Raw genomic sequence first — 27,985 nt, forward strand, 5'->3', positions numbered from 1 at the left:
TCTCTTTCCCATCATCCCTCTCTGTCTGACTGTCTCTCTCTATCTGTCTATGTCTCTGCCTGCTGTCTTTCTTTGCTCTGTCTCTAACCTGATGAGTATTTCCATCATTTTCTCTTTTAGTCTCTATCTCTCTTTCTCGATCAGTCTCTCTCCTTGTCACTGTCTTTATCATTGTCTTTCTCTCACTCTTTCCCTCTCTCTCTGAATAGATCACACACACACATCTCTGTGTATGTATGTATTTGAGTCTTTTTCACACTCAGTCTGTCACTCCTTCATTGTCTCACACTTTCTGTCTCTCGTTGTCTCTATCTCGCTCTCTGTCTCTCCCTGCTGTCGGACTAGAAATCCATTGGGATTTTCCCACGCAGATTCGAATCCTGCCAACTACGATTCTCAGCATTTTTCATTCCATTGCACAATTTAACCAGTTCTCTGCCAAACTGATCATGAGATAAATGGAATAACGTCCCACACCTTTCAACACTGACATTTGTTTCTCATTTTTATTAATCTGCAATATTCACGATACATCCGTTTAAAACATCGCAAAAATCAGTCAAAGTTGCGACAGTGATTCAGCCTGTCTATCCCTCGAGATGTCTCAGGCATCTGTGCATGCCCGTTGGTGCGTGTAAATTTTTGGTTATGTGTGTGTGTGTCTCTGTGTCTGTCTATCTCTATTTTTGTCTCTCCATATGTGCAACTGTCTGTGGAAATCATCACCATGAATTTGGTATGTCCTGGAACTTATAAAAAAGACTTGGGGAAAATAATACGGTTGTGAACTTTTGTATCGGCTTTGGTTCAGTGGCAGCATTCTCGACTGAATCGGGAGTTTGTGTGTTCATGTCGAACTCCTTGGACTTGAGCATATCATCTTGGCAAACACTCAAGTGCAGCACTTGGGGAATTTTGCAATGTTGAAGCTGTTGACTTTCGGATGAAATGTTAAATTGAAGCTCCGCCTGCACCCTCGGGTGGATATGAAAGCTCCCAGAGCATTACTCGAAACAGAGTAGGAGAGTTGCCCCCGTGTCAATATTCCTAAAAATGTTCGTAAATGCTCACTAAAAGACTATGTGCATGTGTTTGTATGTGGGGTTGGGGTTGAAGCCTAGTTTGTCACAGAGACAGAATCCAAGCTCTCACAGGACCAGGATAGCCGAGTGGTTAAAGCGTTGGCCTTAAACCTCAAAGGGTTTTCCCAGCGTGGGTTCTTCCCCGCTCCTGGTTTTTATTTAAATTAACACGGATATCCTCCCATTCTGATCAGTGATGTCCGATTTTCATCGGTTGAATCAACAATTTTCTGTAACTGTGTGACACTCTGAACCGATAATGAAATAAAATTGTGAAAGGTATCAGTGTCGCTCGGTCCCTGCTTCTCTCTTTCTCTTCACAGAGTTGTGTATGTGTTTGGATGTTTGAGTCTTTGTCTCTCTCAGTCTGACTCAATCTGTCTGTCCCTGTTTCTCCGTTTGTCTCAGTCTCTCAATCTGTCTCTTTCTCACGGTGCCCACGTCTGTTCCAATGGGATTCTCTCAGATTCTTTGTCTGACTGGCTCTCTCTTTCCCATCATTTCGGTCTGTCCATGTCTTTGCCTGCCTCTGTTAGTCCCTGCCTCTAACCTGAGAAGTATTTTCATTATTTTCTGTTTTAGTCTCTATCTCTCTCTCTCTATCTGTCTCTCTCCTTGTCACTGTCTTTATCATTGCCTTTCTCGCACTCTTTCCCTCTCTCTCTTAATAGATCACACAAACACATCTCTGTATATTTATGTGTTTGAGTCTTTTTCTCACCCATTCTGCCTCTCCTTCTCAGTCTCACACTTTCTGTCTCTCGTTGTCTCTATCTCGGTGTCTGTCTCTCCCTGTTTGTCGGTTTGTCTCTGTCTCTCAATGTGTCTGTTGACTTCTCATTGTGTCCAGTTCTGTTCACAGCTCGATTCCTTCTCCAACAGAGCAGTTACCCGTCAGTTCCTCGTTAGTATAGTGGTGAATATCCTCGCCTGTCACGCAGGATCCCTGGGTTCAATTCACCGTGCGGGAAGGCAGTTGTTTCAAAATGTAGAATTTTACTTTTGTTTCTTGGTAGAGATACATATTAAAAATTACAGAGCGCTATCGAACTGCAAACATACAGGGAGAGGAGTTTGCCTCTTCCAGATTTTTAGCAAACGGAGACGTTTTCAAGATTCTTTGGCCGTCTGCTGCACAGAGATGGATGACTGAGTTTTTTCTGAGTAACGTTTAAAAAGCCAGCGACACAGTAGTCGTGGCCGAGTGGTTAAGGCGATGGACTAGAAATCCATTGGGATTTTGCCGCGCAGGTTCGAATCCTGCCGACTACGATTCTCAGCATTTTTCATTCCATTTCACAATTTAACCAGTTCACTGCCAAACTGATCATGAGATAATTGGAATAACGTCCCACACCTTTCAACACTGACATTTGTTCTCATTTTTATTAATCTGCAATATTCACGATACATTCGTTTAAAAAATCGCAACAATCAGTCAAAGTTGCGACAGTGATTCAGCCTGTCTATCCCTCGAGATGTCGAAGGCAGCTGTGCATGCCCGTTGGTGCGTGTAAATTTTTGGTTATGTGTGTATCTGTGTCTGTCTATCTCTATTTTTGTCTCTGTGTATGTGCAACTGTCTGTGGAAATCATCACCATGAATTTGGTATGTCCTGGAACTTATAAAAAAGACTTGGGGAAAATAATACGGTTGTGAACTTTTGTATCGGCTTTGGTTCAGTGGCAGCATTCTCGACTGAATCAGGAGTTTGTGTGTTCAAGTCGCACTCCTTGGACTTGAGCATATCATCTTGGCTAACACTCAAGTGCAGCACTTGGGGAATTTTGCAATGTTGAATCTGTTGACTTTCGGATGAAATGTTAAATTGAAGCTCCGTCTGCCCCCTCGGGTGGATGTAAAAGGTCCCAGAGCATTACTCGAAACAGAGTAGGAGAGTTGCCCCCGTGTAAATATTACTAAAAATGTTCGTAAATGCTCACTAAAAGACTATGTGCATGTGTTTGTATGTGGTGTTGGGGTTGAAGCCCAGTTTGTCACAGAGACAGAATCCAAGCTCTCACAGGGCCAGGATAACCGAGTGGTTATGTCGTTGGCCTTAAACTTCAAAGGGTTTTCCACCGTGGGTTCTTCCCCACTCCTGGTTTCTATTTATTTTAACACAGATTTCCTCCCATTCTGATCAGTGATGTCCGATTTTCATCGGTTGAATCAACAATTTTCTGTAACTATGTGTCACTCTGAACCGATAATGAAATGAAATTGTGAAATGTATCTGTGTCGCTCGGTCTCTGCCTCTCTCTCTCTCTCCACAGAGCTGTGTATGTGTTTGTATGTCTGAGTCTTTGTCTCTCGCAGTCTGACTCACTCTGTCTGTCCCTGTTTCTCCGTTTGTCTCAGTCTCTCAATCTGTCTCTTTCTCACGGTGCCCACGTCTGTTCCAATGGGATTCTCTCAGATTCTTTGTCTGACTGGCTCTCTCTTTCCCATCATTTCGGTCTGTCCATTTCTTTGCCTGTCTCTGTTAGTCCCTGCCTCTAACCTGAGAAGTATTTCCATCATTTTCTGTTTTAGTCTCTATCTCTTTCTCTCTATCTGTCTCTCTCCTTGTCACTGTCTTTATCATTGTCTTTCTCTCACTCTTTCCCTTTCTCTCTTAATAGATCAAACACACAAATCTCTGTCTCTGTATGTGTTTGAGTCTTTTTCTCACCCAATCTGCCTCTCCTTCTCAGTCTCACACTTTCTGTCTCTCGTTGTCTCTATCTCGGTGTCTGTCTCTCCCTGTTTGTCGGTTTGTCTCTGTCTCTCAATGTGTCTGTCGACTTCTCATGGTGTCCAGTTCTGTTCACAGCTCGATTCCTGCTCCGACAGAGCAGCTATCCGTCAGTTCCTCGTTAGTATAGTGGTGAGTATCCCCGCCTGTCACACGGGAGAACGGGGTTCAATTCCCCGACGGGGAGGCAGATGTTTTAGAATGTTGATTTTTACTTCTGTTTCTTGGTAGATACATATTAAAAATTCCAGAGCGAAATCGAACTGTGAAAATACAGGTAGAGGAGTTTGCCTCTTCCAGATTTTTAGCAAACGGAGACATTTTCAGGATTCTTTGGCCGTCTGCTGCACAGAGATGGATGACTGAGTTTTTTCTGAGTAACGTTCAAAAAGCCAGCGACACAGTAGTCGTGGCCGAGTGGTTAAGGCGATGGACTAGAAATCTATTGGGATTTTCCCGCGCAGGTTCGAATCCTGCCGGCTACGATTCTCAGCATTTTTCATTCCATTTCACAATTTAACCAGTTCTCTACCAAACTGATCATGTGATAATTGGAATAACGTCTCACACCTTTGAACACTGACATTTGTTCTCATTTTTATTAATCTGCAATATTCACGATACATCCGATTAAAAAATCGCAACAATCAGTCAAAGTTGCGACAGTGATTCAGCCTGTCTATCCCTCGAGATGTCAAAGGCATCTGTGCATGCCCGTTGGTGCGTGTAAATTTTTGGTTATGTGTGTCTCTGTGTCTGTCTATCTCTATTGTTGTCTCTGTGTATGTGCTACTGTCTGTGGAAATCATCACCATGAATTTGGTATGTCCTGGAACTTATAAAAAAGACTTGTGGAAAATAATACGGTTGTGAACTTTTGTATCGGCTTTGGTTCAGTGGCAGCATTCTCGACTGAATCAGGAGTTTGTGTGTTCAAGTCGCACTCCTTGGACTTGAGCATATCATCTTGGCTAACACTCAAGTGCAGCACTTGGGGAATTTTGCAATGTTGAAGCTGTTGACTTTCGGATGAAATGTTAAATTGAAGCTCCGTCTGCACCCTCGGGTGGATATGAAAGGTCCCAGAGCATTACTCGAAACAGAGTAGGAGAGTTGCCCCCGTGTAAATATTACTAAAAATGTTCGTAAATGCTCACTAAAAGACTATGTGGGGTTGGGGTTGAAGCCCAGTTTGTCACAGAGACAGAATCCAAACTCTCACAGGGCCAGGATAACCGAGTGGTTATGTCGTTGGCCTTAACTTCAAAGGGTTTTCCACCGTGGGTTCTTCCCCACTCCTGTTTTCTATTTATTTTAATACAAATTTCCTCCCATTCTGATCAGTGATGTCCGTTTTTCATCGGTTGAATCAACAATTTTCTGTAACTATGTGTCACTCTGAACCGATAATGAAATGAAATTGTGAAATGTATCTGTGTCGCTCGGTCTCTGCCTCTCTCTCTCTCTCCACAGAGCTGTGTATGTGTTTGTATGTCTGAGTCTTTGTCTCTCTCAGTCTGACTCACTCTGTCTGTCCCTGTTTCTCCGTTTGTCTCAGTCTCTCAATCTGTCTCTTTCTCACGGTGCCCACGTCTGTTCCAATGGGATTCTTTCAGATTCTTTGTCTGACTGGCTCTCTCTTTCCCATCATTTCGGTCTGTCCATTTCTTTGCCTGTCTCTGTTAGTCCCTGCCTCTAACCTGAGAAGTATTTCCATCATTTTCTGTTTTAGTCTCTATCTCTTTCTCTCTATCTGTCTCTCTCCTTGTCACTGTCTTTATCATTGTCTTTCTCTCACTCTTTCCCTTTCTCTCTTAATAGATCAAACACACAAATCTCTGTCTCTGTATGTGTTTGAGTCTTTTTCTCACCCAATCTGCCTCTCCTTCTCAGTCTCACACTTTCTGTCTCTCGTTGTCTCTATCTCGGTGTCTGTCTCTCCCTGTTTGTCGGTTTGTCTCTGTCTCTCAATGTGTCTGTCGACTTCTCATGGTGTCCAGTTCTGTTCACAGCTCGATTCCGGCTCCGACAGATCAGCTATCCGTCAGTTCCTCATTAGTATAGTGGTGATTATCCCCGCCTGTCACGCGGGATACCTGGGCTCAATTCCCCGACGGGGAGGCAGATGTTTCAAAATGTTGATTTTTACTTCTGTTTCTTGGTAGATACATATTAAAAATTCCATAGCGAAATCGAACTGTGAAAATACAGGTAGAGGAGTTTGCCTCTTCCAGATTTTTAGCAAACGGAGACTTTTTCAGGATTCTTTGGCCGTCTACTGCACAGAGATGGATGACTGAGTTTTTTCTGAGTAACGTTTAAAAAGTCAGCGACACAGTAGTCGTGGCCGAGTGGTTAAGGCGATGGACTTGAAATCCATTGGGATTTTCCCGCGCAGGTTGGAATCCTGCCGACTACGATTCTCAGCATTTTTCATTCCATTTCACAATTTAACCAGTTCTCTACCAAACTGATCATGTGATAATTGGAATAACGTCTCACACCTTTGAACACTGACATTTGTTCTCATTTTTATTAATCTGCAATATTCACGATACATCCGATTAAAAAATCGCAACAATCAGTCAAAGTTGCGACAGTGATTCAGCCTGTCTATCCCTCGAGATGTCAAAGGCATCTGTGCATGCCCGTTGGTGCGTGTAAATTTTTGGTTATGTGTGTCTCTGTGTCTGTCTATCTCTATTGTTGTCTCTGTGTATGTGCTACTGTCTGTGGAAATCATCACCATGAATTTGGTATGTCCTGGAACTTATAAAAAAGACTTGTGGAAAATAATACGGTTGTGAACTTTTGTATCGGCTTTGGTTCAGTGGCAGCATTCTCGACTGAATCAGGAGTTTGTGTGTTCAAGTCGCACTCCTTGGACTTGAGCATATCATCTTGGCTAACACTCAAGTGCAGCACTTGGGGAATTTTGCAATGTTGAAGCTGTTGACTTTCGGATGAAATGTTAAATTGAAGCTCCGTCTGCACCCTCGGGTGGATATGAAAGGTCCCAGAGCATTACTCGAAACAGAGTAGGAGAGTTGCCCCCGTGTAAATATTACTAAAAATGTTCGTAAATGCTCACTAAAAGACTATGTGGGGTTGGGGTTGAAGCCCAGTTTGTCACAGAGACAGAATCCAAACTCTCACAGGGCCAGGATAACCGAGTGGTTATGTCGTTGGCCTTAACTTCAAAGGGTTTTCCACCGTGGGTTCTTCCCCACTCCTGTTTTCTATTTATTTTAATACAAATTTCCTCCCATTCTGATCAGTGATGTCCGTTTTTCATCGGTTGAATCAACAATTTTCTGTAACTATGTGTCACTCTGAACCGATAATGAAATGAAATTGTGAAATGTATCTGTGTCGCTCGGTCTCTGCCTCTCTCTCTCTCTCCACAGAGCTGTGTATGTGTTTGTATGTCTGAGTCTTTGTCTCTTTCAGTCTGACTCACTCTGTCTGTCCCTGTTTCTCCGTTTGTCTCAGTCTCTCAATCTGTCTCTTTCTCACGGTGCCCACGTCTGTTCCAATGGGATTCTTTCAGATTCTTTGTCTGACTGGCTCTCTCTTTCCCATCATTTCGGTCTGTCCATTTCTTTGCCTGTCTCTGTTAGTCCCTGCCTCTAACCTGAGAAGTATTTCCATCATTTTCTGTTTTAGTCTCTATCTCTTTCTCTCTATCTGTCTCTCTCCTTGTCACTGTCTTTATCATTGTCTTTCTCTCACTCTTTCCCTTTCTCTCTTAATAGATCAAACACACAAATCTCTGTCTCTGTATGTGTTTGAGTCTTTTTCTCACCCAATCTGCCTCTCCTTCTCAGTCTCACACTTTCTGTCTCTCGTTGTCTCTATCTCGGTGTCTGTCTCTCCCTGTTTGTCGGTTTGTCTCTGTCTCTCAATGTGTCTGTCGACTTCTCATGGTGTCCAGTTCTGTTCACAGCTCGATTCCGGCTCCGACAGATCAGCTATCCGTCAGTTCCTCATTAGTATAGTGGTGATTATCCCCGCCTGTCACGCGGGATACCTGGGCTCAATTCCCCGACGGGGAGGCAGATGTTTCAAAATGTTGATTTTTACTTCTGTTTCTTGGTAGATACATATTAAAAATTCCATAGCGAAATCGAACTGTGAAAATACAGGTAGAGGAGTTTGCCTCTTCCAGATTTTTAGCAAACGGAGACTTTTTCAGGATTCTTTGGCCGTCTACTGCACAGAGATGGATGACTGAGTTTTTTCTGAGTAACGTTTAAAAAGTCAGCGACACAGTAGTCGTGGCCGAGTGGTTAAGGCGATGGACTTGAAATCCATTGGGATTTTCCCGCGCAGGTTGGAATCCTGCCGACTACGATTCTCAGCATTTTTCATTCCATTTCACAATTTCACCAGTTCTCGAACAAACTGATCATATGATAATTGGAATAACGTCCCACACCTTTCAACACTGACATTTGTTCTCATCTTTATTAATCTGCAATATTCACGATACATCCGATTAAAAAATCGCAACAATCAGTCAAAGTTGCGACAGTGATTCAGCCTGTCTATCCCTCGAGATGTCTAAGGCAGCTGTGCATGCCCGTTGGTGCGTGTAAATTTTTGGTTATGTGTGTCTCTGTGTCTGTCTATCTCTATTTTTGTCTCTGTGTATATGCAACTGTCTGTGGAAATCATCACCATGAATTTGGTATGTCCTGGAACTTATAAAAATGATTGGGGAAAATAATACGGTTGTGAACTTTTGTATCGGCTTTGGTTCAGTGGCAGCATTCTCGACTGAATCAGGAGTTTGTGTGTTCAAGTCGCACTCCTTGGACTTGAGCATATCATCTTGGCTAACACTCAAGTGCAGCACTTGGGGAATTTTGCAATGTTGAAGCTGTTGACTTTCGGATGAAATGTTAAATTGAAGCTCCGTCTGCACCCTCGGGTGGATATGAAAGGTCCCAGAGCATTACTCGAAACAGAGTAGGAGTGTTGCCCTCGTGTAAATATTACTAAAAATGTTCGTAAATGCTCACTAAAAGACAATGTGCCTGTGTTTGTATGTGGGGTTGGGGTTGAAGCCCAGTTTGTCACAAAGACAGAATCCAAGCTCTCGCAGGGCCAGGATAAACGAGTGGTTATGTCGTTGGCCTTAAACATCAAAGGGTTTCCACCGTGGGTTCTTCCCCACTCCTGGTTTCTATTTATTTTAACACAGATTTCCTCCCATTCTGATCAGTGATGTCCGATTTTCATTGGTTGAATCAACAATTTTCTGTAAATATGTGTCACTCTGAACCGATAATGAAATGAAAGTGTGAAATGTATCTGTGTCGCTCGGTCTCTGCCTCTCTCTCTCTCTCCACAGAGCTGTGTATGTGTTTGTATGTCTGAGTCTTTGTCTCTCTCAGTCTGACTCACTCTGTCTGTCCCTGTTTCTCCATTTGTCTCAGTCTCTCAATCTGTCTCTTTCTCACGGTGCCCACGTCTGTTCCAATGGGATTCTCTCAGATTCTTTGTCTGACTGGCTCTCTCTTTCCCATCATTTCGGTCTGTCCATTTCTTTGCCTGTCTCTGTTAGTCCCTGCCTCTAACCTGAGAAGTATTTCCATCATTTTCTGTTTTAGTCTCGATCTCTTTCTCTCTATCTGTCTCTCTCCTTGTCACTGTCTTTATCATTGTCTTTCTCTCACTCTTTCCCTTTCTCTCTTAATAGATCAAACACACAAATCTCTGTCTCTGTATGTGTTTGCGTCTTTTTCTCACCCAATCTGCCTCTCCTTCTCAGACTCACACTTTCTGTCTCTCGTTGTCTCTATCTCGGTGTCTGTCTCTCCCTGTTTGTCGGTTTGTCTCTGTCTCTCAATGTGTCTGTCGACTTCTCATGGTGTCCAGTTCTGTTCACAGCTCGATTCCTGCTCCGACAGAGCAGCTATCCGTCAGTTCCTCGTTAGTATAGTGGTGAGTATCCCCGCCTGTCACGCGGGAGACCGGGGTTCAATTCCCCGACGGGGAGGCAGATGTTTCAAAATGTTGATTTTTACTTCTGTTTCTTGGTAGATACATATTAAAAATTCCAGAGCGAAATCGAACTGTCAAAATACAGGTAGAGGAGTTTGCCTCTTCCAGATTTTTAGCAAACGGAGACTTTTTCAGGATTCTTTGGCCGTCTGCTGCACAGAGATGGATGACTGAGTTTTTTCTGAGTAACGTTTAAAAAGTCAGAGACACAGTAGTCGTGGCCGAGTGGTTAAGGCGATGGACTTGAAATCCATTGGGATTTTCCTGCGCAGGTTCGAATCCTGCCGACTACGATTCTCAGCATTTTTCATTCCATTTCACAATTTAACCAGTTCTCGAACAAACTGATCATGTGATAATTGGAATAACGTCCCACACCTTTCAACACTGACATTTGTTCGCATTTTTATTAATCTGCAATATTCATGATACATCCGATTAAAAAATCGCAACAATCAGTCAAAATTGCGACAGTGATTCAGCCTGTCTATCCCTCGAGATGTCTAAGGCAGCTGTGCATGCCCGTTGGTGCGTGTAAATTTTTGGTTATGTGTGTCTCTGTGTCTGTCTATCTCTATTTTTGTCTCTGTGTATGTGCAACTGTCTGTGGAAATCATCACCATGAATTTGGTATGTCCTGGAACTTATAAAAAAGACTTGGGGAAAATAATACGGTTGTGAACTTTTGTATCGGCTTTGGTTCAGTGGCAGCATTCTCGACTGAATCAGGAGTCTGTGTGTTCAAGTCGCACTCCTTGGACTTGAGCATATCATCTTGGCTAACACTCAAGTGCAGCACTTGGGGAATTTTGCAATGTTGAAGCTGTTGACTTTCGGATGAAATGTTAAATTGAAGCTCCGTCTGCACCCTCGGGTGGATATGAAAGGTCCCAGAGCATTACTCGAAACAGAGTAGGAGAGTTGCCCCCGTGTAAATATTACTAAAAATGTTCGTAAATGCTCACTAAAAGACTATGTGCATGTGTTTGTATGTGGGGTTGGGGTTGAAGCCCAGTGTGTCACAGAGACAGAATCCAAACTCTCACAGGGCCAGGATAACCGAGTGGTTATGTCGTTGGCCTTAACTTCAAAGGGTTTTCCACCGTGGGTTCTTCCCCACTCCTGGTTTCTATTTATTTTAACACAAATTTCCTCCCATTCTGATCAGTGATGTCCGATTTTCATCGGTTGAATCAACAATTTTCTGTAACTATGTGTCACTCTGAACCGATAATGAAATGAAATTGTGAAATGTATCTGTGTCGCTCGGTCTCTGCCTCTCTCTCTCTCTCCACAGAGCTGTGTATGTGTTTGTATGTCTGAGTCTTTGTCTCTCTCAGTCTGACTCACTCTGTCTGTCCCTGTTTCTCCATTTGTCTCAGTCTCTCAATCTGTCTCTTTCTCACGGTGCCCACGTCTGTTCCAATGGGATTCTCTCAGATTCTTTGTCTGACTGGCTCTCTCTTTCCCATCATTTCGGTCTGTCCATTTCTTTGCCTGTCTCTGTTAGTCCCTGCCTCTAACCTGAGAAGTATTTCCATCATTTTCTGTTTTAGTCTCTATCTCTTTCTCTCTATCTGTCTCTCTCCTTGTCACTGTCTTTATCATTGTCTTTCTCTCACTCTTTCCCTTTCTCTCTTAATAGATCAAACACACAAATCTCTGTCTCTGTATGTGTTTGCGTCTTTTTCTCACCCAATCTGCCTCTCCTTCTCAGACTCACACTTTCTGTCTCTCGTTGTCTCTATCTCGGTGTCTGTCTCTCCCTGTTTGTCGGTTTGTCTCTGTCTCTCAATGTGTCTGTCGACTTCTCATGGTGTCCAGTTCTGTTCACAGCTCGATTCCTGCTCCGACAGAGCAGCTATCCGTCAGTTCCTCGTTAGTATAGTGGTGAGTATCCCCGCCTGTCACGCGGGAGACCGGGGTTCAATTCCCCGACGGGGAGGCAGATGTTTCAAAATGTTGATTTTTACTTCTGTTTCTTGGTAGATACATATTAAAAATTCCAGAGCGAAATCGAACTGTGAAAATACAGGTAGAGGAGTTTGCCTCTTCCAGATTTTTAGCAAACGGAGACTTTTTCAGGATTCTTTGGCCGTCTGCTGCACAGAGATGGATGACTGAGTTTTTTCTGAGTAACGTTTAAAAAGTCAGAGACACAGTAGTCGTGGCCGAGTGGTTAAGGCGATGGACTTGAAATCCATTGGGATTTCCCCGCGCAGGTTCGAATCCTGCCGACTACGATTCTCAGCATTTTTCATTCCATTTCACAATTTAACCAGTTCTCGAACAAACTGATCATGTGATAATTGGAATAACGTCCCACACCTTTCAAAACTGACATTTGTTCTCATTTTTATTAATCTGCAATATTCACGATACATCCGATTAAAAAATCGCGACAATCAGTCAAAGTTGCGACAGTGATTCAGCCTGTCTATCCCTCGAGATGTCTAAGGCATCTGTGCATGCCCGTTGGTGCGTGTAAATTTTTGGTTATGTGTGTCTCTGTGTCTGTCTATCTCTATTTTTGTCTCTGTGTATGTGCAACTGTCTGTGGAAATCATCACCATGAATTTGGTATGTCTTGGAACTTATAAAAAAGACTTGGGGAAAATAATACGGTTGTGAACTTTTGTATCGGCTTTGGTTCAGTGGCAGCATTCTCGACTGAATCAGGAGTTTATGTGTTCAAGTCGCACTCCTTCGACTTGAGCATATCATCTTGGCTAACACTCAAGTGCAGCACTTGGGGAATTTTGCAATGTTGAAGCTGTTGACTTTCGGATGAAATGTTAAATTGAAGCTCCCTCTGCACCCTCGGGTGGATATGAAAGGTCCCAGAGCATTACTCGAAACAGAGTAGGAGAGTTGCCCCCGTGTCAATATTCCTCAAAATGTTCGTAAATGCTCACTAAAAGACTATGTGCATGTGTTTGTATGTGGGGTTGGGGTTGAAGCCCAGTTTGCTACAGAGACACAAACCAAACTCTCACAGGGCCAGGATAGCCGAGTGGTTAAGGCGTTGGTCTTAAACTTCAAAGGGTTTTTCCAGCGTGGGTTCTTCCCCACTCATGGTATCTATTTAATTTAACACGGATTTCCTCCCATTCTGATCAGTGATATCCGATTTTCATCGGTTGAATCAACAATTTTCTGTAACTATGTTACACTCTGAACCGATAATGAAATGAAATTGTGAAATGTATCTGTGTCGCTCGGTCTCTGCCTCTCTCTTCACAGAGGTTTGTATGTTTGAGTCTTTGTCTCTCTCAGTCTGACTCACTCTGTCTGTCCCTGTTTCTCCGTTTGTCTCAGTCTCTCAATCTGTCTCTTTCTCCCTTTGCCCACGTCTGTTCCAATCGGATTCTCTCAGATTCTTTTTCTGACTGGCTCTCTCTTTCCCATCATTTCGGTCTGTCCATGTCTTTGCCTGTCTCTGTTAGTCCCTGCCTCTAACCTGAGAAGTATTTCCATCATTTTCTGTTTTAGTCTCTATCTCTTTCTCTCTATCTGTCTCTCTCCTTGTCACTGTCTTTATCATTGTCTTTCTCTCACTCTTTCCCTCTCTCTCTTAATAGATCACACACACATCTCTGTCTCTGTATGTGTTGGAGTCTTTTTCTCATCCATTCTGCCTCTCCTTCTCAGTCTCACACTTTCTGTCTCTCGTTGTCTCTATCTCGGTGTCTGTCTCTCCCTGTTTGTCGGTTTGTCTCTGTTTCTCAATGTGTCTGTCGACTTCTCATGGTGTCCAGTTCTGTTCACAGCTCGATTCCTGCTCCGACAGAATACTTGCCCGTCAGTTCCTCGTTAGTATAGTGGTGAGTATCCCTGCCTGTCACGCGGTGAGACCGGGGTTCAATTCCCCGACAGGGCGGCAGTTGTTTCAAAATGTTGAATTTTACATTTGTTTCTTGGTAGAGATACATATTAAAAATTCCAGAGCGACATCGAACTGTGAAAATACAGGCAGAGGAGTTTGCCTCTTCCAGATTTTGAGCTAACGGAGACTTTTTCAGGATTCTTTGGCCGTCTGCTGCACAGAGATGAATGACTGAGTTTTTTCTGAGTAACGTTTAAAAAGCCAGCGACACAGTAGTCGTGGCCGAGTGGTTAAGGCGATGGACTAGAAATCCATCGGGATTTTCCCGCGCAGGTTCGAATCCTGCCGACTACGATTCTCAGCATTTTTCATTCCATTTCACAATTTAACCAGTTCTCTGCCAAACTGATCATGAGATAAATGGAATAACGTCCCAAACCTTTCAACACTGACATTTGTTTCTCATTTTTATTAATCTGCAATATTCACGATACATCAGTTTAAAAAAATCGCAAAAATCCGTCAACGTTGCGACAGTGATTCAGCCTGTCTATCCCGCGAGATGTCTGAGGCATCTGTGCATGCCCGTTGGTGCGTGTAAATTTCTGGTTACGTGTGTGTGTCTCTGTGTCTGTCTATCTCTATTTTTGTCTATGTATATGCGCAACTGTCTGTGGAAATCATCACCATGAATTTGGTATGTCCTGGAACTTATAAAAAAGACTTGGGGGAAAATAATACGGTTGTGAACTTTTGTATCGGCTTTGGTTCAGTGGCAGCATTCTCGACTGAATCAGGAGTTTGTGTGTTCAAGTCGCACTCCTTGGACTTGAGCATATCATCTTGGCTAACACTCAAGTGCAGCACTTGGGGAATTTTGCAATGTTGAAGCTGTTGACTTTCGGATGAAATGTTAAATTGAAGCTCCGTCTGCACCCTCGGGTGGATATGAAAGGTCCCAGAGCATTACTCGAAACAGAGTAGGAGAGTTGCCCCCGTGTAAATATTACTAAAAATGTTCGTAAATGCTCACTAAAAGACAATGTGCATGTGTTTGTATGTGGGGTTGGGGTTGAAGCCCAGTTTGTCACAAAGACAGAATCCAAGCTCTCACAGGGCCAGGATAAACGAGTGGTTATGTCGTTGGCCTTAAACTTCAAAGGGTTTCCACCGTAGGTTCTTCCCCACTCCTGGTTTCTATTTATTTTAACACAGATTTCCTCCCATTCTGATCAGTGATGTCTGATTTTCATCGGTTGAATCAACAATTTTCTGTAAATATGTGTCACTCTGAACCGATAATGAAATGAAATTGTGAAATGTATCTGTGTCGCTCGGTCTCTGCCTCTCTCTCTCTCTCCACAGAGCTGTGTATGTGTTTGTATGTCTGAGTCTTTGTCTCTCTCAGTCTGACTCACTCTGTCTGTCCCTGTTTCTCCGTTTGTCTCAGTCTCTCAATCTGTCTCTTTCTCACGGTGCCCACGTCTGTTCCAATGGGATTCTCTCAGATTCTTTGTCTGACTGGCTCTCTCTTTCCCATCATTTTGGTCTGTCCATTTCTTTGCCTGTCTCTGTTAGTCCCTGCCTCTAACCTGAGAAGTATTTCCATCATTTTCTGTTTTAGTCTCTATCTCTTTCTCTCTATCTGTCTCTCTCCTTGTCACTGTCTTTATCATTGTCTTTCTCTCACTCTTTCCCTTTCTCTCTTAATAGATCAAACACACAAATCTCTGTCTCTGTATGTGTTTGCGTCTTTTTCTCACCCAATCTGCCTCTCCTTCTCAGTCTCACACTTTCTGTCTCTCGTTGTCTCTATCTCGGTGTCTGTCTCTCCCTGTTTGTCGGTTTGTCTCTGTCTCTCAATGTGTCTGTCGACTTCTCATGGTGTCCAGTTCTGTTCACAGCTCGATTCCTGCTCCGACAGAGCAGCTATCCGTCAGTTCCTCGTTAGTATAGTGGTGAGTATCCCCGCCTGTCACGCGGGAGACCGGGGTTCAATTCCCCGACGGGGAGGCAGATGTTTCAAAATGTTGATTTTTACTTCTGTTTCTTGGTACATACATATTAAAAATTCCAGAGCGAAATCCGAACTGTGAAAATACAGGGAGAGGAGTTTGCCTCTTCCAGATTTTTAGCTGACGGAGACCTTTTCAGGATTCTTTGGCCGTTGCTGCACAGAGATGGATGACTGAGTTTTTTCTGAGTAACGTTTAAAAAGCCAGCGACACAGTAGTCGTGGCCGAGTGGTTAAGGCGATGGACTAGAAATCCATTGGGATTTTCCCGCGCAAGTTCGAATCCTGCCGACTACGATTCTCAGCATTTTTCATTCCATTTCACAATTTAACCAGTTCTCGAACAAACTGATCATGTGATAATTGGAATAACGTCCGACACCTTTCAACACTGACATTTGTTCTCATTTTTATTAATCTGCAATATTCACGATACATCCGATTAAAAAATCGCAACAATCAGTCAAAGTTGCGACAGTGATTCAGCCTGTCCATCCCTCGAGATGTCTAAGGCAGCTGTGCATGCCCGTTGGTGCGTGTAAATTTTTGGTTATGTGTGTCTCTGTGTCTGTCTATCTCTATTTTTGTCTCTGTGTATGTGCAACTGTCTGTGGAAATCATCACCATGAATTTGGTATGTCCTGGAACTTATAAAAAGGACTTGGGGAAAATAATACGGTTGTGAAATTTTGTATCGGCTTTGGTTCAGTGGCAGCATTCTCGACTGAATCAGGAGTTTGTGTGTTCAAGTCGCACTCCTTGGACTTGAGCATATCATCTTGGCTAACACTCAAGTGCAGCACTTGGGGAATTTTGCAATGTTGAAGCTGTTGACTTTCGGATGAAATGTTAAATTGAAGCTCCGTCTGCACCCTCGGGTGGATATGAAAGGTCCCAGAGCATTACTCGAAACAGAGTAGGAGAGTTGCCCCCGTGTAAATATTACTAAAAATGTTCGTAAATGCTCACTAAAAGACAATGTGCATGTGTTTGTATGTGGGGTTGGGGTTGAAGCCCAGTTTGTCACAAAGACAGAATCCAAGCTCTCACAGGGCCAGGATAAACGAGTGGTTATGTCGTTGGCCTTAAACTTCAAAGGGTTTCCACCGTAGGTTCTTCCCCACTCCTGGTTTCTATTTATTTTAACACAGATTTCCTCCCATTCTGATCAGTGATGTCCGATTTTCATCGGTTGAATCAACAATTTTCTGTAATTATGTGTCACTCTGAACCGATAATGAAATGAAATTGTGAAATGTATCTGTGTCGCTCGGTCTCTGCCTCTCTCTCTCTCTCCACAGAGCTGTGTATGTGTTTGTATGTCTGAGTCTTTGTCTCTCTCAGTCTGACTCACTCTGTCTGTCCCTGTTTCTCCGTTTGTCTCAGTCTCTCAATCTGTCTCTTTCTCACGGTGCCCACGTCTGTTCCAATGGGATTCTCTCAGATTCTTTTTCTGACTGGCTCTCTCTTTCCCATCATTTCGGTCTGTCCATTTCTTTGCCTGTCTCTGTTAGTCCCTGCCTCTAACCTGAGAAGTATTTCCATCATTTTCTGTTTTAGTCTCTATCTCTTTCTCTCTATCTGTCTCTCTCCTTGTCACTGTCTTTATCATTGTCTTTCTCTCACTCTTTCCCTTTCTCTCTTAATAGATCAAACACACAAATCTCTGTCTCTGTATGTGTTTGCGTCTTTTTCTCACCCAATCTGCCTCTCCTTCTCAGTCTCACACTTTCTGTCTCTCGTTGTCTCTATCTCGGTGTCTGTCTCTCCCTGTTTGTCGGTTTGTCTCTGTCTCTCAATGTGTCTGTCGACTTCTCATGGTGTCCAGTTCTGTTCACAGCTCGATTCCTGCTCCGACAGCGCAGCTATCCGTCAGTTCCTCGTTAGTATAGTGGTGAGTATCCCCGCCTGTCACGCGGGAGACCGGGGTTCAATTCCCCGACGGGGAGACAGATGTTTCAAAATGTTGATTTTTACTTCTGTTTCTTGGTAGATACATATTAAAAATTACAGAGCGAAATCGAACTGTGAAAATACTGGTAGAGGAGTTTGCCTCTTCCAGATTTTTACCTGACGGAGACTTTTTCAGGATTCTTTGGCCGTCTGCTGCACAGAGATGGATGACTGAGTTTTTTCTGAGTAACGTTTAAAAAGCCAGCGACACAGTAGTCGTGGCCGAGTGGTTAAGGCGATGGACTAGAAATCCATTGGGATTTTCCCGCGCAGGTTGGAATCCTGCCGACTACGATTCTCAGCATTTTTCATTCCATTTCACAATTTAACCAGTTCTCGAACAAACTGATCATGTGATAATTGGAATAACGTCCCACACCTTTCAACACTGACATTTGTTCTCATTTTTATTAATCTGCAATATTCACGATACATCCGATTAAAAAATCGCAACAATCAGTCAAAGTTGCGACAGTGATTCAGCCTGTCTATCCCTCGAGATGTCTAAGGCATCTGTGCATGCCCGTTGGTCCGTGTAAATTTTTGGTTACGTGTGTGTGTCTCTGTGTCTGTCTATCTCTATTTTTGTCTATGTATATGCGCAACTGTCTGTGGAAATCATCACCATGAATTTGGTATGTCCTGGAACTTATAAAAAAGACTTGGGGAAAATAATACGGTTGTGAACTTTTGTATCGGCTTTGGTTCAGTGGCAGCATTCTCGACTGAATCAGGACTTTGTGTGTTCAAGTCGCACTCCTTGGACTTGAGCATATCATCTTGGCTAACACTCAAGTGCAGCCCTTGGAGAATTTTGCAATGTTGAAGCTGTTGACTTTCGGATGAAATGTTAAATTGAAGCTCCGTATGCAACCTCGGGTGGATATGAAAGGTCCCAGAGCATTACTCGAAACAGAGTAGGAGAGTTGCCCCCGTGTCAATATTCCTAAAAATGTTCGTAAATGCTCACTAAAAGACTATGTGCATGTGTTTGTATGTGCGGTTGGGGTTGAAGCCCAGTTTGTCACAGAGACACAAAGCAAGCGCTCACCGGACCAGGATAGCCGAGTGGTTAAGGCGTTGGCCTTAAACTTCAAAGGGTTTTTCCAGCGTGGCTTCTTCCCCACTCCTGGTATCTATTTAATTCAACACGATTTCCTCCCATTCTGATCAGTGATATCCGATTTTCATCGGTTGAATCAACAATTTTCTGTATCTATGTGACATTCTGAACCGATAATGAAATGAAATTGTGAAATGTATCTTTGTCGCTCGGTCTCTGCCTCGCGCTCTCTCTCTCTTCACAGAGGTTTGTATGTTTGAGTCTTTGTCTCTCTCAGTCTGACTCACTCTGTCTGTCACTGTTTCTCCGTTTGTCTCAGTCTCTCAATCTGTCTCTTTCTCACTTTGCCCACGTCTGTTCCAATGGGATTCTCTCAGATTCTTTTTCTGACTGGCTCTCTCTTTCCCATCATTTCGGTCTGTCCATGTCTTTGCCTGTCTCTGTTGATCCCTGCCTCTAACCTGAGAAGTATTTCCATCATTTTCTAATTTAGTCTCTATCGCTCTCTCTCTCTATCTGTCTCTCTCTTTGTCACTGTCTTTAACATTGTCTTTCTCTCACTCTTTCCCTCTCTCTCTTAATCGTTTACACACACACATCTCTGTCTCTGTATGTGTTGGGGAATCTTTTTCTTATCCATTCTGCCTCTCCTTCTCAGTCTCACACTTTCTGTCTCTCGTTGTCTCGATCTCGGTGTCTGTCTCTCCCTGTTTGTCGGTTTGTCTCTGTCTCTCAATGTGTCTGTCGACTTCTCATGGTGTCCAGTTCTGTTCACTGCTCGATTCCTGCTCCGACAGAGTGATTGCCCGTCAGTTCCTCGTTAGTATAGTGGTAAGTATCCCCACCTGTCACGCGGGAGACCGGGGTTCAATTCACCGATGGGGAGGCAGTTGTTTCAAAATGTTGATTTTTACTTCTGTTTCTTGGTGGAGACACATATTAAAAATTCCAGAGCGACATCGAACTGTGAAAATACAGTGGAGGAGTTTGCCTCTTCCAGATTTTGAGCAAACGGAGACTATTTCAGGATTCTTTGGCCGTCTGCTGCACAGAGATCGATGACTGAGTTTTTTCTGAGTAACGTTTAAAATGCCAGCGACACAGTAATCGTGGCCGAGTGGTTAAGGCGATGGACTAGAAATCCATTGGGATTTTCCCGCGCAGGTTCAAATCCTGTCGACTACGATTCTCAGCATTTTTCATTCTATTTCACAATTTAACCAGTTCTCTGCCAAACTGATCATGAGATAAATGGAATAACGTCCCACACCTTTCAACACTGACATTTGTTTCTCATTTTTATTAATCTGCAATATTCACGATACATCCGTTTAAAAAATCGCAAAAATCAGTCAAAGTTGCGACAGTGATTCAGCCTGTCTATCCCGCGAGATGTCTGATGCATCTGTGTATGCCCGTTTTGCGTGTAAATTTTTGGTTATGTGTGTGTGTGTCTCTGTGTCTGTCTATCTCTATTTTTGTCTCTGTATATGTGTAACTGCCTGTGGAAATCATCACCATGAATTTGGTATGTCCTGGAACTTATTAAAAAGACTTGGGGAAAATAATACGGTTGTGAACTTTTGTATCGGCTTTGGTTCAGTGGCAGCATTCTCGACTGAATCAGGACTTTGTGTGTTCAAATCGCACTCCCTTGGACTTGAGCATATCATCTTGGCTAACACTCAAGTGCAGCCCTTGGAGAATTTTGCAATGTTGAAGCTGTTGACTTTCGGATGAAATGTTAACTTGAAGCTCCGTCTGCAACCTCGGGTGGATATGAAAGGTCTCAGAGCATTACTCGAAACAGAGTAGGAGAGTTGACCCCGTGTCATTATTCCTAAAAATGTTCGTAAATGCTCACTAAAAGACTATGTGCATGTGTTTGTATGTGTGGTTGGGGTTGAAGCCCAGTTTGTCACAGAGACACAAACCAAGCTCTCACAGTACAAGGATAGCCGAGTGGTTAAGGCGTTGGCCTTAAACTTCAAAGGGTTTTTCCAGCGTGGCTTCTTCCCCACTCCTGGTATCTATTTAATTTAACACGGATTTCCTCCCATTCTGATCAGTGATATCCGATTTTCATCGGTTGAATCAACAGTTTTCTGTAACTATGTGACACTCTGAACCGATAATGAAATGAAATTGTGAAATGTATCTGTGTCGCTCGGTCTCTCCCTCTCTCTCTCTCGCCACAGAGCTGTGTATGTGTTTGTATGTTTGAGACTTTGTCTCTCTCAGTCTGACACACTCTGTCTGTCCCTGTTTCTCCGTTTGTCTCAATCTCTCAATCTGTCTCTTTCTCACGGTGCCCACGTCTGTTCCAATGGGATTCTCTCAGATTCTTTTTCTGACTGGCTCTCTCTTTCCCATCATTTCGGTCTGTCCATGTCTTTGCCTTTTTCTGTTAGTCTCTGCCTCTAACCTGAGAAGTATTTCCATCATTTTCTGTTTTAGTCTCTATCTCTCTCTCTCTATCTGTCTCTCTCCTTGTCACTGTCTTTATCATTGTCTTTCTCTCACTCTTTCCCTTTCTCTCTTAATAGATCACACACACACATCTCTGTCTCTGTATGTGTTGGAGTCTTTTTCTCACCCAATCTGCCTCTCCTTCTCAGTCTCACATTTTCTGTCTCTCGTTGTCTCTATCTCGGTATCTGTCTCTCCCTGTTTGTCGGTTTGTCTCTGTCTCTCAATGTGTCTGTCGACTTCTCATGGTGTCCAGTTCTGTTCACAGTGGCTCGATTCCTGCTCTGACAGAAATGGTACACGTCGGTTCCTCGTTAGTATAGTGGTGAGTATCCCCGCCTGTCACGCGGGGAAACCGGGTTTCAATTCCCCGACGGGGAGGCAGTTGTTTCAAATTGTAAAATTTTACTTCTGTTTCTTGGAAGAGATTCATATCAAAAAGTTCCAGAGCAATATCGAACTGTATAAATACAGGTGGAGGAGGTTGCCTCGTACAGATTTTTAGCAAACGGAGAATTTTTCAGGAGTCTTTGGCCATCTGCTGCACAGAGATGGATGACTGAGTTTATTCTGAGTATCGTTTAAAAAGGCAGCGACACAGTAGTCGTGGCCGAGTGGTTAAGGCGATGGAGTCGAAATCCATTGGTTTATTCTGCGCAGGTTCGAATCCTGCCGACCACGATTCTCAGCATTTTTCATTCCATTTCACAACTTAACCGGTTCTCTGCCAAACTGATCCTGAGATAGATGGAATAACGTCCCACACCTTTCAACACTGACATTTTTTTCTCATTTTTATTAATCTGCAATATTCACGATACATCCGTTTCAAAAATCGCAAACATCAGTCAAAGTTCCGACAGTGATTCAGCCTGTCTATCCCTCGAGATGACGAAGGCATCTGTGCATGCCCGTTGGTGCGTGCAAATTTTTGGTTATGTGTTTGTGTGTCTCTGTGTCTGTCTATCTCTATATATGTCTCTTTGTATGTGCAACTCTCTGTGGAAATCATCACCATGAATTTTATATGTCCTGGAACTTATAAAACAGACTTGGGGGAAATAATAAGGTTGTGAACTTTTGTATCGGCTTTGGTTCAGTGGCAGCATTCTCGACTGAATCGGGAGTTTGTGTGTTCAAGTCGCACTTCTGAGACGTGAGCATTATGATCTTGGCTAACACTCAAGTGCAGAACTTCGGGAATTTTGCAATGTTGAAGCTGTTGGCTTTCGGATGAAATGTTAAATTTAAGCTCCGTCTGCACCCTCGGGTGGAGATGAAAGTTCCCAGTGCATTACTCGAAAAAGAATAGGAGAGTTGCCCCCGTCTCAATATTACTAAAAATGTTCGTAAATGCTCACTGAAAGCCGATGTGTATGTGTTTGTATGTGCGGTCGGGGTTGAAGCCCAGATTCTCACAGAGACAGAATGCAGGTTCTCACAGGACCAGGATAGCCGAGTGGTTGAGGCGTTGTCCTTGAATTTTAATGGCTTTTTACCGCGAGGTTTCGTACCCCACTCCTGGTATCTCTTTAATTTAACACGGATTTCCTCCCATTGTGATCAGTGAGACCGGATTTTCATCGGTTGAATCAGCAATTTTCTGTAACAATGTGACACTTTGAACCGATAATGAAATGAAATTGTGAAATATATCTGCGTCGCTCGGTCTCTACCTCTCTCTCTCTCTTCAGAGAGTTGTGTATGTGTTTGTATGTTTGAGTCTTTGTCTCTCTCAGTCTGACTCACTCTGTCTGTCCCTGTTTCTCTGTTTGTCTCTGTCTCTCAACCTGTCTCTTTCTCACGGTGCCACGCCTGTTCCAATGGGATTCTCTGAGACTCTTTGTCTGACTGACTCTCTCTTTCCCATCATTTCGGTCTGTCCATGCCTTTGCCTGTCTCTGTTAGTCCCTGCCTGTAAGCTGAGAAGTATTTCCATCATTTTCTGTTTTAGTCTCTATCGCTCTCTCTCCATCTGTGTCTCTCCTTGTCACTGTTTTTATCATTGTCTTTCTATCACTCTTTCCCTCTCTCTCTGAATAGATCACACACACACATCTCTGTATATGTATATGTTTGAGTCTTTTTCTGACTCAGTCTGCCTCTCCTTCTCAGTCTCACACTTTCTGTCTCTCGTTGTCTCTATCTCGCTGTCTGTCTCTCCCTGTTTGTCGGTTTGTCTCTGTCTCTCAATGTGTCTGTCGACTTCTCATGGTGTCCAGTTCTGCTCACAGTTGCTCGATTCCTGCTCTGACGGAAGTGGTGCACGTCAGTTCTTCGTTAGTATAGTGGTGAGTATCCCCGCCTGTCACGCGGGAGACCGGGGTTCAATTCCCCGACGGGGAGGCAGTTGTTTCAAATTGTAAAATTTTACTTCTGTTTCATGGAAGAGATTCATATCAAAAAGTTCCAGAGTAATATCGAACTGTAAAAATACAGGTAGAGGAGGTTGCCTCGTATAGATTTTAAGCAAACGGAGAATTTTTCAGGAGTCTTTGGCCATCTGCTGCACAGAGATGGATGACTGAGTTTTTTCTGAGTGACGTTTAAAAAGGCAGCGACACAATAGTCGTGGCCGAGTGGTTAAGGCGATGGACTAGAAATCCATTGGGTTATCCCGCGGAGGTTCGAATCCTGCCGACTACGATTCGCAGCATTTTTCATTCCATTTCACAATTTAACCGGTTCTCTGCCGAACTGATCCTGAGATAGATGGAATAACGTCCCACACCTTTTAACACTGACATTTTTTTCTCATTTTTATTAATCTGCAATATTCACGATACATCCGTTTCAAAAATCGCAAACATCAGTCAAAGTTCCGACAGTGATTTAGCCTGTCTGTCCCTCGAGATGACGAAGGCATCTGTGCATGCCCGTTGGTGCGTGCAAATTTTTGGTTATGTGTGTCTCTGTGTCTGTCTATCCCTATATATGTCTCTGTGTATGTGCAACTGTCTGTGGAAATCATCACCATGAATTTTGTATGTCCTGGAACTTAGAAAACAGACTTGGGGGAAATAATAAGATTGTGAACTTTTGTATCGGCTTTGGTTCAGTGGCAGCATTCTCGACTGAATCGGGAGTTTGTGTGTTCAAGTCGCACTTCTGAGACTTGAGCATTATCATCTTGGCTAACACTCAAGTGCAGCACTTGGGGAATTTTGTAATGTTGAAGCTGTTGGCTTTCGGATGAAATGTTAAATTGAAGCTCCGTCTGCACCCTCGGGTGGATATGAAAGTTCCCAGTGCATTATTCGAAAAAGAATAGGAGAGTTGCCCCCGTCTCAATATTACTAAAAATGTTCGTAAATGCTCACTGAAAGCCAATGTGTATGTGTTTGTATGTGGGGTTGTGGTTGAAGCCCAGTTTCTCACAGAGACAGAATGCAGGTTCTCACAGGACCAATATAGCCGAGTGGTTGAGGCGTTGGCCTTAAATTTTAATGGCTTTTTCCCGCGCTGTTTCGTACCCGACTCCTGGTATCTCTTTAATTTAACACGGATTTCCTCCCATTCTGATCAGTGAGACCGGATTTTCATCGGTTGAATCAGCAATTTTCTGTAACAATGTGACTCTCTGAACCGATAATGAAATGAAATTGTGAAATATATCTGCGTCGCTCGGTCTCTACCTCTCTCTCTCTCTTCAGAGAGTGGTGTATGTGTTTGTATGTTTGAGTCTTTGTCTCTCTCAGTCTGACTCACTCTGTCTGTCCCTGTTTCTCTGTTTGTCTCTGTCTCTCAATCTGTCTCTTTCTCACGGTGCCACGCCTGTTCCAATGGGATTCTCTGAGACTGTTTGTCTGACTGGCTCTCTCTTTCCCATCATTTCGGTCTGTCCATGCCTTTGCCTGTCTCTGTTAGTCCCTGCCTGTAAGTTGAGAAGTATTTCCATCATTTTCTGTTTTATTCTCTATCGCTCTCTCTCCATCTGTCTCTCTCCTTGTCACTGTCTTTATCATTGTCTTTCTCTCATTCTTTCCCTCTCTCTCTTAATAGATCACACACACACATCAATGTATATGTATATGTTTGAGTCTTTTTCTCACTCAGTCTGCCTCTCCTTCTCATTCTCACACTTTCTGTCTCTCGTTGTCTCGATCTCGCTGTCTGTCTCTCCCTGTTTGTCGGTTTGTCTCTGTCTCTCCATGTGTCTGTCGACTTCTCATGGTGTCCAGTTCTGCTCACAGTTGCTCGATTCCTGCTCTGACGGAAGTGGTGCACGTCAGTTCCTCGTTAGTATAGTGGTGTGTATCCCTGCCTGTCACGCGGGAGACCGGGTTTCAATTCCCCAACGGGGAGGCAGTTGTTTCAAGATGTAGAATTTTACTTCTGTTTCTTGGAAGAGATGCATATTAAAGAGTTCCAGAGCAATATCGAACTGTAAAAATACAGGTAGATGAGATTGCCTCGTTTCGACTTTTAGCAAACGGAGAATTTTTCAGGAGTCTTTGGCCGTCTGCTGCACAGAGATGGATGACTGAGTTTTTTCTGAGTAACGTTTAAAATGACAGTAACAAAGCAGTCGTGGCCGAGTGGTTAAGGCGATGGACTAAAAATCCATGGGGTTATCCCGCGCAGGTTCGAATCCTGCCGACTACGATTCTCAGCATTTTTCATTCCATTTCACAAGTTAACCGGTTGTCTGCCAAACTGATCCTGAGATAGATGGAATAACGTCCCACTCCTTTCAACACTGACATTTCTTTCTCATTTTTATTAATCTGCAATATTCACCATCCATCCGTTTCAAAAATCGCAAACATCAGTCAAAGTTGCGACAGTGATTCAGCCTGTCTATCCCTCGAGATGTCTGAGGCATCTGTGCATGCCCGTTGGTGCGTGTAAATTTTTAGTTATGTGTGTGCGTGTCTGTGTGTCTGTCTATTTCTATATATGTCTCTGTGTATGTGCAACTGTCTGTGGAAATCATCACCATGAATTTGGTATGTCCTGGAACTTATAAAAAAGACTTGGGGGAAATAATAAGGTTGTGAACTTTTGTATCGGCTTTGGTTCAGTGGCAGCATTCTCGACTGAATCGGGCGTTTGTGTGTTCAATTCGCACTTCTGCGACTTAAGCATTATCATCTTGGCTAACACTCAAGTGCAGCACTTGGGGAATTTTGCAATGTTGAAGCTGTTGATTTTAGGATGAAATGATAAATTGAAGCTCCGTCTGCACCCTCGGGTGGATATGAAAGTTCCCAGTGCATTACTCGAAAAACAATAGGAGAGTTGCCCCCGTCTCAATTTTACTAAAAATGTTCGTAAATAATCACTGAAAGCCGATGTGTATGTGTTTGTATGTGGGGTTGGGGTTGAAGCCCAGATTCTCACAGGGACAGAATGCAGGTTCTCAGAGGACCAGGATAGCCGAGTGGTTGAGGCGTTGGCCTTAAATTTTAAAGGTTTTTTCCCGCGTAGGTTCGTACCCCACTCCTGGTATCTCTTTAATTTAACACGGATTTCCTCCCATTCTGATCAGTGAGACCGGATTTTCATCGGTTGAATCAGCAATTTTCTGTAACAATGTGACACTCTGAACCGATAATGAAATGAAATTGTGAAATGTATCTGTGTCGCTCGGTCTCTGCCTCTCTCGCTCTCTTCAGAGAGTTGTGTATGTGTTTGTATGTTTGAGTCTTTGTCTCTCTCAGTCTGACTCACTCTGTCTGTCCCTGTTTCTCTGTTTGTCTCTGTCTCTATGTCTGTCTCTTTCTCACGGTGCCACGTCTGTTCCAATGGGATTCTCTGAGACTCTTTTTCTGACTGGCTCTCTCTTTCCCATCATTTCGGTCTGTCCATGTCTTTGCCTGTCTCTGTTAGTCCCTGCCTGTAAGCTGAGAAGTATTTCCATCATTTTCTGTTTTGGTCTCGATCGCTCTCTCTCCAACTGTCTGCTTGTCACTGTCTTTATCATTGTCTTTCTATCACTCTTTCCTTCTCTCTCTTCATAGATCACACACACACATCTCTGTATATGTATATGTTTGAGTCTTTTTCTCACTCAGTCTGCCTCTCCTTCTCAGTCTCACACTTTCTGTCTCTCGTTGTCTCTATCTCGCTGTCTGTCTCTCCCTGTTTGTCGGTTTTTCTCTGTCTCTCAATGTGTCTGTCCACTTCTCATGGTGTCCAGTTCTGTTCACAGTGGCTCGATTACTGCTCTGACAGAACTGGTACACGTCAGTTCCTCGTTAGTATAGTGGTGCGTATCCCCGCCTGTCACGCGGGAGAGAGGGGTTCAATTCCCAATGGGGAGGCAGTTGTTTCAAGATGTCGAATTTTACTTCTGTTTCTTGGAAGAGATGCATATTAAAAAGTTCCAGAGCAATCTCGAACTGTAAAAATACAGGTTGATGAGATTGCCTCGTCCAGATTTTTAGCAAATGGAGAATTTTTCAGGAGTCTTTGGCCGTCTGCTGCACAGAGATGGATGACTGAGTTTTTTCTGAGTAACGTTTAAAATGACAGTGACAAAGCAGTCGTGGCCGAGTGGTTAAGGCGATGGACTAGAAATCCATGGGGTTATCCCGCGCAGGTTTGAATCCTGCCGACTACGATTCTCAGCATTTTTCATTCCATTTCACAAGTTAACCGGTTGTCTGCCAAACTGATCCTGAGATAGATGGAATAACGTCCCACACCTTTCAACACTGACATTTCTTTCTCATTTTTATTAATCTGCAATATTCACGATCCATCCGTTTCAAAAATCGCAAACATCAGTCAAAGTTGCGACAGTGATTCAGCCTGTCTATCCCTCGAGATGTCTGAGGCATCTGTGCATGCCCGTTGGTGCGTGTAAATTTTTAGTTATGTGTGTGC

At 43.4% G+C, this 27,985-nt stretch overlaps 18 non-coding genes and 1 pseudogene across 18 annotated transcripts; 18 read left to right on the forward strand and 1 right to left on the reverse strand.

Moving 5' to 3' along the window:
- LOC139235512 (zinc finger protein 665-like) overlaps window positions 1–27,985 on the reverse strand; it is a 132,841-nt pseudogene that overhangs the window by 48,119 nt on the left and 56,737 nt on the right.
- trnas-aga (transfer RNA serine (anticodon AGA)) lies at window positions 2,273–2,354 on the forward strand. Its single transcript has one exon. It is a non-coding gene; the product is annotated as a tRNA-Ser (tRNA).
- trnas-aga (transfer RNA serine (anticodon AGA)) lies at window positions 4,224–4,305 on the forward strand. The gene has a single exon. It is a non-coding gene; the product is annotated as a tRNA-Ser (tRNA).
- trnas-uga (transfer RNA serine (anticodon UGA)) lies at window positions 6,158–6,239 on the forward strand. Its single transcript has one exon. It is a non-coding gene; the product is annotated as a tRNA-Ser (tRNA).
- trnas-uga (transfer RNA serine (anticodon UGA)) lies at window positions 8,092–8,173 on the forward strand. The gene has a single exon. It is a non-coding gene; the product is annotated as a tRNA-Ser (tRNA).
- On the forward strand, window positions 9,753–9,824 carry trnad-guc (transfer RNA aspartic acid (anticodon GUC)). The gene has a single exon. It is a non-coding gene; the product is annotated as a tRNA-Asp (tRNA).
- Window positions 10,041–10,122, forward strand: trnas-uga (transfer RNA serine (anticodon UGA)). Its single transcript has one exon. It is a non-coding gene; the product is annotated as a tRNA-Ser (tRNA).
- trnad-guc (transfer RNA aspartic acid (anticodon GUC)) lies at window positions 11,703–11,774 on the forward strand. Its single transcript has one exon. It is a non-coding gene; the product is annotated as a tRNA-Asp (tRNA).
- trnas-uga (transfer RNA serine (anticodon UGA)) lies at window positions 11,991–12,072 on the forward strand. The gene has a single exon. It is a non-coding gene; the product is annotated as a tRNA-Ser (tRNA).
- Window positions 13,928–14,009, forward strand: trnas-aga (transfer RNA serine (anticodon AGA)). Its single transcript has one exon. It is a non-coding gene; the product is annotated as a tRNA-Ser (tRNA).
- Window positions 15,597–15,668, forward strand: trnad-guc (transfer RNA aspartic acid (anticodon GUC)). Its single transcript has one exon. It is a non-coding gene; the product is annotated as a tRNA-Asp (tRNA).
- trnas-aga (transfer RNA serine (anticodon AGA)) lies at window positions 15,885–15,966 on the forward strand. Its single transcript has one exon. It is a non-coding gene; the product is annotated as a tRNA-Ser (tRNA).
- trnad-guc (transfer RNA aspartic acid (anticodon GUC)) lies at window positions 17,547–17,618 on the forward strand. The gene has a single exon. It is a non-coding gene; the product is annotated as a tRNA-Asp (tRNA).
- On the forward strand, window positions 17,835–17,916 carry trnas-aga (transfer RNA serine (anticodon AGA)). The gene has a single exon. It is a non-coding gene; the product is annotated as a tRNA-Ser (tRNA).
- On the forward strand, window positions 19,789–19,870 carry trnas-aga (transfer RNA serine (anticodon AGA)). The gene has a single exon. It is a non-coding gene; the product is annotated as a tRNA-Ser (tRNA).
- Window positions 21,755–21,835, forward strand: trnas-cga (transfer RNA serine (anticodon CGA)). The gene has a single exon. It is a non-coding gene; the product is annotated as a tRNA-Ser (tRNA).
- Window positions 23,429–23,500, forward strand: trnad-guc (transfer RNA aspartic acid (anticodon GUC)). The gene has a single exon. It is a non-coding gene; the product is annotated as a tRNA-Asp (tRNA).
- trnaf-aaa (transfer RNA phenylalanine (anticodon AAA)) lies at window positions 25,679–25,759 on the forward strand. Its single transcript has one exon. It is a non-coding gene; the product is annotated as a tRNA-Phe (tRNA).
- On the forward strand, window positions 27,639–27,719 carry trnas-aga (transfer RNA serine (anticodon AGA)). The gene has a single exon. It is a non-coding gene; the product is annotated as a tRNA-Ser (tRNA).

Source organism: Pristiophorus japonicus, chromosome 23 (genome assembly GCF_044704955.1).
Source record: "Pristiophorus japonicus isolate sPriJap1 chromosome 23, sPriJap1.hap1, whole genome shotgun sequence".
Taxonomy (NCBI): domain Eukaryota; kingdom Metazoa; phylum Chordata; class Chondrichthyes; family Pristiophoridae; genus Pristiophorus; species Pristiophorus japonicus.